Consider the following 6,650-nt stretch of genomic DNA (forward strand, 5'->3'; position numbering starts at 1 on the left):
GTATGTCCTATCGGGGGATCTGTCTCTGCTAGAGTCAATGCTTGAGTCTCCTTGCAGGCTTACAAAAGGGTTCTTCTGCATATTCAATACGAGGCAATAACTCAATACATAAAAAATATAAAATTTTCACATTATCTTCATTGTCACACTCACCTGGTTTACTAGCGTCCTGTCCAAGGTGAGTACTTGTATATCGAGCTGCGTCACGCTACAGAAACAGGAGTTAGTCTCCTGCCCTACGGGCTGTTCTGGCTTGGAAAAGGGTTACTTACCTGGGTGACACAATGTATTGCCCTGCACAAAATGGTGTTGGTCAGTCAGTGATGTGTTTGACTGGTCAGGCGTTCCTGGACCGCCATTCTCATTATACACTGGCTGTGGAGTTATGAGTGAGCTCACCTGACCTACTTAAAGAAGAATGCAGTACAGCCCCCAGTATCTCTCTAGTGTAGTCTTCCACAGCCCACTGTAGGGGACGGCAGTGGAAAGGATGAAGATATTATCATTGTGCACATGCATGTGTGTGGAAGCGTTTGACGGACTATTGAACAGCAACGTATTGACAAGGTATGTACAATATGTACAACAACGTATTGTACTTGATATGCTGTCGGAGACTCCCTCTCATCCCTCTGAGGTCAGCGACGGAATACAGTGACAGAATCAGGCCATCCATCTCTTTTTTTGAGTACAGAGGCATTCCACATTCTAGTCCTGGGGTATTGTTTGGGGATGCCACTATTATCTAGCCTACTGTTCGTCACCAGTGATATGAGAGAAATGTGAATGGAGCCCCATCTCGCTGACAGACGGACCGAAAGACGGACAGACGGACGGACAGACAAACGGACATACGGACAGTTGATGGACGGACAGATTGTCAAATGGACAGACAGACAAACGGACAGAAGGACAGACGGACGGTAGTTAGACAGACGGACGGACGGACGGACGGATGAACGAACGGTTGACGGGCGGACGTTTGATGGACAGCCGGACAGACAGGCCGCACTCTCTGTGAGTGATGCATTAGAGGGCCCTGTACTGCGTGTGGATCACAGGGAATAGCCTATTAATCAGAGCAATACACCCAGGAGAGGTTAAATACCTTATACTGCTTTATAAGGCGTTATAATGGCTATTTCAGTGTTTATGTTAACCAATACTAAAGCTGGATCAAGTCATCAGATGTGCTATGCTAAAAGGTACCATGCTGTTGCCATGGCACCTGAGGTAAACCACCATACAATGGGAGAGTGTGAATAGAAGGGGAGGGTTGCCTTTCTCCTTTTCCTCTGTCGGACATTCTTTCCTAGATTTGTCTGATGGGTTTCTGTGGCGCCACTCTGCGTCTGTGTCCCAAATAGCACCCTGTTCCCTTTAAAGTGCACTACTTTAGTACGGGAATCTGGTCAAAAGTAGTGCACTCTGTACGGAATAGGGTGCCATTCGATTTCTTTATCTACTCAATTTTTTTTCCGTGTGCCGAAGCCAAATATTTATAATGTAAAATAATATGTTCTTCTCTGATAATAAGAGTTAAATCTTAATTTATACCCACAATCCTGTCATAAAAAAATAAAAAAAGGGAAGAAGAAAACCTTTTATTACATCTTGGAAATTCAATACACTTGTGGAAAATCTAAACTATCAGACTATTAGGTGACTTAGATATTGTAATGTATCTATATCATCATCATATCATTCAATAAAAATGTAATCTTCTCTTTGAGCCCTCTTTAATCACAGGGGCTTTATTTAACTCCGTGTCTGTCTGCTCTGGGCTTTGGGGAGAGGTGGGAGGGGTGTGTGTGGCACAGGAGGTTGGGGGCATCTTATTTGGGGAGGTCGGGCTCGTGGTAATGACTGGAGGGGAATCAGTGGAATGGTGTTAAAAACATCATAAACATGATTTGATGCCATTCCATTTCCTCCGTTCCAGCCATTATTATGAGCCGTTCTCCCCTCAGCAGCCTGGGGGGGGGGGGGGGGGGGGGGGGGGGCTTTGGAGAGCCATGGAGACAGGATTCCAATGCTAGTTGCATTACAGACTAATTGTGATGTGCGCTGGGAGTGGAGTGAATGAGTGACCACAGGGGGGAAATTACCTGGCAACCCAACCAATCTGGCAATCCCACTAAAGGATTCTTTGGGCCTGATATGTGTTCTGCATTCCTTTAGTTTGAAACAAAGTCTCGCAAATCGTGGCTTCTGTTTGCACTTAAAATTACATAACATTGATTGCGGATATCATCAATGTTAGCATAAAGCTGCTAATGTACATAGGCTCAATACAAGTAATTAAAATTAAAATCTCAAAAACGTAATCAACTTCATGTTGACTTGAATATTCCTAGAACCGTTCCAACCAATGATAAGAATTCATGGGGCTTGTTTCTAAAGCATCAGCAGTGCATCATTTCAGGACTGATACAATATAACCAACAGATGGCAGTATATCCAAAAGGATACAGTCAGAGCCTCTGGTCTGATGTAAACAGTTTACAGTGAGGGAGGAAAGGAGAGAAGAGGGGAGGAGCGGAGAAGAGGGGAGGGAAGGGGAGAAGAGGAGAGGAGATACGAGCAGAAGAGAGGAGAGGGGACAGGAGGGGAGGGGAGGACAGGAGAGGTAAGGGGAGAAGAGGAGAGTAGAGTAGAGGAGAGTAGAGTAGAGGAGAGGAGAGGAGAGGAGAGGAGAGGTAAGGTAAGGAGAGGTAAGGAAAGGAAAGTAGAGGAGTGGAGAGGAGAGTTACAGTATGGAGGCTGCAGTTTTTCACACACTGATGACTTCATCTCTCCTCTACTCTCTGCCACTTCTCTCCTCTCTCATCTCTTCCACCCCTCTCCTGTCCTATCTCCTCTCCTCTCTCCTCTCCCCTCTCCCACCTCTCTCATCTCCTCTCACCTCTCCTCTCTCCTCTTTTCTCTACCATCTCTCTCATCTCCTCTCTTCCACCTCTCTCCTCTCCTCTTTTCCACCTCTCTCCTCTCATCTCTCCCAACTCTCTCCTTTCATCTCTTCTCTCTGCCACCTCTCCTCTCTCCCACCTCTCTCCTCTCTCCCACCTTTCTCCTCATCTATCTCCCACCTCTGCTTTCTTGTCTCACGCACCTCTCACAGACTAAACCCCAAATGACAGAGAGTGTCGGAACAACAAGTGAGGTCGAACTCGTGTCAAAGCAATTTTACCCTGAACAGTCTGCTAGATGGGTGTAGTCAGGAGACTTGACAGGCTTTGTCAGTGGCAGCAGAAATGCATTTGTTTCAGCCATCTCACACAAACAAAAGGGCTGTTGTGTTGTGTGCTAATTGGAGAAAGGTTTGCTCTACAGAAGAAATGTCAGGTGCACACTGCTGCAACAGAGTGGGTTTGTTTAGTGCAGAATAAATGTCAGGTGACATACTACTCTGAAGAGGAGAGAGAGAGAGAGAGAGAGAGAGAGAGAGAGAGAGAGAGAGAGAGAGAGAGAGAGAGAGAGAGAGAGAGAGAGAGAGAGAGAGAGAGAGAGAGAGAGAGAGAGAGAGAGAGAGAGAGAGAGGGGAAAGAACGAGAGAGAGAGAAAAGGCGAGAGAGGGAGAGAGAGGGAGGGAGAGAGAGAGAGAGAGACAGAGAGGGGAAAGAACGAGAGAGAGAGAAAAGGCGAGAGAGGGAGAGAGAGGGAGGGAGAGAGAGAGAGAGAGACGTGAAAGTGGGAGAAGTGGATAGAGAACTGGAAGGATGACGTAGAATAATATGAGAAAGAGAGAAAATGGGAGAGAGAGAGGCAGAGAGAAATGGGAGAGAGAGAGGCAGAGAGAGAAATGGAGAGAGGAAATGGGAGAGAGAGAGGCAGAGAGAGAAAGGGAGAGAGGGAATGCGAGAGAGAAGCAGAGAGAGAAAGGGAGAGAGGAAATGGGAGAGAGAGGCAGAGAGAGAAAGGGAGAGAGGGAATGGAGAGAGAGAGAGGCAGAGAGAGAAGGGAGAGAGGGAATGGGAGATGGAGGGAGAGACAGAGACAAAGTCAGGGGTGAGAGAGAGAAAGAGAGAGGGTGAATGGGAGATGGAGGGAGAGACAGAGACAAAGTCAGGGGTGAGAGAGAGAAAGAGAGAGGGTGAATGGGGTCAGGCTCACTGAAGTGTGACAGGTCCAGTCAGATTTGGAATCCACTCCCCTCCTCTCCTCCCCCCTTCTGTCCTGTCCTCTCATCCAATCCCATCTCATGCCATCTCATCTCCGGCCTGTTGGTGCTGAGTCAGATAGAGAGCTCTGGCACAGTCTCCCTGCTACAGCCAACACAATTAATTAGGGACCTGTGTGTCTGTTTGTGTGTGTTAGTTTGTCTGCACGTGCGTGAGTGTTCATATTCAAAACAAATTTGAGGAAACTGCTACCAACGTTCTATCAACATATTAACTGTAGTACTCGCGCTGCTAAAACACTCGACCACTGCCACGGCCTACAAGGCCCTCCCCCGCCTTCCCTTCCATTTTGCACCTCCCTTCCTGTAGGCAGAAATTCAAACGGGAAGTACCCGTGCTAAGGACTATTCAATGGTGGTCTGACCAATCAGAATCCACGCTTCAAGATTGTTTTGATCACGCGGACTGGGAAATGTTCCAGGTAGCCTCCGAGAATAACAGTGACGAATATACTGATACAGTGACTGAGTTTATAAGGAAGTGTATAGGAGATGTTGTACCCACTGTGACTTTTTAAAACCTATCCTAACCAGAATCAGTGGATAGATGACAGCATTCGCGCAAAACTGAAAGCGCGAACCACCGCATCTAACCATGACAAGGTGACTTGTGGCCGAGTACAAACAGTGTAGTTATTCCCTCCGTAAGACAATCAAACAGGCAAAGTGTCAGTATAGAGACAAAGTGGAGTCGCAATTCAACGGTTCAGACATGAGACATATGTGACAGGGTCTACAGACAATCACGGACTACAAAAGGAAAACCATCCACGTCACGGACACTGACGTCTTGCTTCCGGACAAGCTAAACACCTTCTTCGTCCGCTTTGATGTTAAAACAGTGCCTCCGACGTGGTCCACTACTAAGGACTGTAGGCTCTCCTTCTCTGTAGGCTCTCCGACATGAGTGAGACATTTAAGTGTGTTAACCCTCACAAGGCTGCCGGCCCAGACGGCATCCCTGCCCGCGTCCTCAGAGCATGCTCAGACCAGCTGGCTGGTGTGTTTACGGACATATTCAATCAATCCCTATCCCAGTCTGCTGTCCCCACATGCTTCAAGATGACCACCATTGTTCCTGTACCCAAGAAAGCAAAGGTGACTGAACTAAATGACTATCACCCCGTAGCACTCACTTCTGTCATCATGAAATGCTTTGAGAGACTAGTCAATGATCATATCACCTCTATCTTACCTGACACCCTAGACCCAGTTCAATTTACTTACCGCCCCAATAGAACCACAGACGATGTCGTCGCCATCGCACTGCACACTGCCTTATCCCATCTGGACAAGAGGAATACCTATGTACGAATGCTGTTCATTGACTACAGCTCAGCTGTAACGCTCGTCGTTGGAATGAGAAGAGGAGGACCAATGCGCAGCGTGGTAAGTATCCATTTTAATAAGAATACTTGAACAATGAACAAAAACAATAAACTGACAAACGGCCCGAGACAGTATGGTGAAACACAGACACAGAAAAACAGGCTACCTAAATATGGCTCCCAATCAGAGACAACGACTGACACCTGCCTCTGATTGGGAACCATACTAGGCCAAACACAGAAACAGACAACCTAGACATACAACATAGAATGCCCACCCACATCACACCCTGACCAAACAAAACATAGAAACATACAAAGTAATCTATGGTCAGGGCGTGACAGTACCCTCCCCCAAAAGGTGCGGACTCCGGCCGCAAAACCTGAACCTATAGGGGAGGGTCTGGGTGGGCATCTGTCCACAGTGGCGGCTCTGACGCGGGACGTGGACCCCACTCCACCATTGTCTTAGCCCGCTTAAGTGGCGTCTTTGGGGCGGCGACCCTTGCCACCGACCTTGGACTGGGGACCCTAATAAAGGGCACCACTGGACTGAGGGGCGCCTCTGCACTGAGGGACGCCTCTGGACTGAGGGGCAGCTCCGGACTGAGGGGCAGCTCCGGACTGAGGGGCAGCCCCGGACTGAAGGGCGGCTCAGGCGCCTCTGGACTGAAGGGCGACTCAGGCGCCTCTGGACTGAAGGGCGGCTCAGGCGCCTCTGGACTGAAGGGCAGCTCAGGCGGCTCCTGACTGACGGGCGGCTCAGGCGGCTCAGGACAGACGGGCGGCTCAGGCGGCTCAGGACAGACGGGCGGCTCAGGACAGACGGGCGGCTCAGGCGGCTCAGGACAGACGGGCGGCTCAGGCGGCGCTGGACAGGAGGGCGGCTCAGGCGGCGCTGGACAGGAGGGCGGCTCAGGCGGCGCTGGACAGGAGGGCGGCTCAGGCGGCGCTGGACAGGAGGGCGGCTCAGGTGGCGCTGGACAGGAGGGAGACTCTGACAGCGCTGGACAGACGGGAGCACCTGGAGGAAAGAGACGGAGAGACAGCCTGGTGCGTGGGGCTGCCACCGGAGGCCTGGTACGTGGAGGAGGCACCGGATAGACCGGACCGTGGAGGCGCACTGGAGGTCTCGAGCACCG

Source organism: Salvelinus fontinalis, chromosome 25 (genome assembly GCF_029448725.1).
Source record: "Salvelinus fontinalis isolate EN_2023a chromosome 25, ASM2944872v1, whole genome shotgun sequence".
In the NCBI taxonomy this organism is placed as follows: domain Eukaryota; kingdom Metazoa; phylum Chordata; class Actinopteri; order Salmoniformes; family Salmonidae; genus Salvelinus; species Salvelinus fontinalis.